Source organism: Octopus bimaculoides, chromosome 27 (genome assembly GCF_001194135.2).
Source record: "Octopus bimaculoides isolate UCB-OBI-ISO-001 chromosome 27, ASM119413v2, whole genome shotgun sequence".
Lineage (NCBI taxonomy): Eukaryota > Metazoa > Mollusca > Cephalopoda > Octopoda > Octopodidae > Octopus > Octopus bimaculoides.
The window spans coordinates 4,343,369-4,345,379 of NC_069007.1; positions in this window are offsets into that span (position 1 = coordinate 4,343,369).

Consider the following 2,011-nt stretch of genomic DNA (forward strand, 5'->3'; position numbering starts at 1 on the left):
AATATTAAGTATTATTTTGTGAAAATGTTATTTACCCAGCATAAAAGTCCATCTGGTCTGGACATGGTGATGTGTTTACATGTTAATAAGATCTATCTCTCTATCTATCTATCTATCTGTCTCTCTGTCTATCTATCTATTTATCTGTTTCTCTGTCTATCTGTCTGTATGTCTGTCTGTCTGTCTGTCTCTCTCTCTCTCTCTCTTTATCTATCTGCCTGCCTGTCTGTCTGTTCGCCTGTCTGTCTATCTGTGTGTCTGCCTGCCGTTCGTCCGCTCGCCTGTCTGTCTGTCAGTCTGTCTGTCTGTCTTTCTGTCTATCTATTTTATGTATGTATGTATATATCTTTGTGTGTGTGTGTGCATTGTCTGTCTGTTGTTCATTTGCTTATATTATATGCAAAAATGCTAATATTTGTGGGAATTGAAACACATCATCATCATCATTATTATTATTATTATTATTAAATAATCAAAAAATTGGCTACGATAAAAAAAAAACAAACAAACAAATACCCACCACCATCACCATCACTATGAACATATAACTTTGAGGCTGCAAAACTCAACAAAAAAGTCGGCTAATTCCACCCGCATAGTGATACATGCATACATAGACATGTATGTGATGTAAAAAAAAATGTAGAATAATAATATCAAAATACAACGATGAAAAGAAGAAAAAAAGCCTAAAAAATATATAAAAATAATTAAATAAAAAGAAACATTGTTTTCTCCAGATTCAAGGGAGAGAATCCAAACATGAAATGAAGAAAGAAAAACCAGCTGATTTTGTCGGATTGATATTTACGGAGGCGTAGCTTCAATAGATTTTCTATAACTCATCATGTGATGAATTCATGTGATTCTTGAAGTCGGAAAAATGAGGAAGAAATAGGAAAAAAATATGGGGAAAATTTGCAAGAAATCCCTCTTCAAGGAACGGAAATTAAGTGTTTTTCTGTGGTTGTTTATGCCATGAGGGGGTCCGTTTAAGAAGGGGTCGAGGGCGTTAGTTTGCGTTTTGGGGGTCCGGTATTGCGTAGAACTTTTGGAAGGGATTTCGCCAAGTTCTGTGTTGTTGCCAAAGAACCATACACGCACTCACATAAGTACACACACACTCTCACACAAGTACACACACACACACACACACACACACTCTCTCTCTCTCTCTCTCTCTCTCTCACACACACACACATGCACACACACACATGCACATACCTACATATGCATACACACATGCACACACAGATATTCATACAAACATGCATACACGTATATAAAAATGCATATATATATACACTTATACATATAAGTACAAACGCACACACAAACACACAGACATGTATATATGCACACACATACAAACACTCACACACATATGTAAAAAATATTCATGCATTTCATACATAGATACATACACATACTAATACATACAAGTACAAACACATACATACATACATATTAATATTATCTCAGTTTTAAAAAACCTTGACAATGTAAATATGTTAATAGTTACCATGGGTAGCAAAAATCACACAAAAAACCAAGATATCACAGCCGTTTTATAGGTAGAGATACCAAGTTAAAGTGATGCATTTTGAGTAAATATGAATAATAACAATAAATGGAGCAAAACGCATATAAACTTTTATTTATATGAGTTTTGCTCCATTTATTGTTATTATACATACATATGTTGGCACTCCGTCGCTTACGACGTCGAGGGTTTCAGTTGATCCGATCAACGGAACAGCCTGCTCCTGAAATTAACGTGCAAGTGGCTGAGCACTCCACAGATACGTTTACCCTTAACGTAGTTCTCGGGGATATTTAGCGTGACACAGTGTGACAAGGCTGACCCTTTGAAATACAGGCACAACAGAAACAGGAAGAAAGAGTGAGAGAAAGTTGTGGTGGAAGAGTACAGCAGGGTTCACTACCATCCCCTGCCGGAGCCTCGTGGAGCTTTAGGTGTTTTCGCTCAATAAACACTCACAACGCCCGG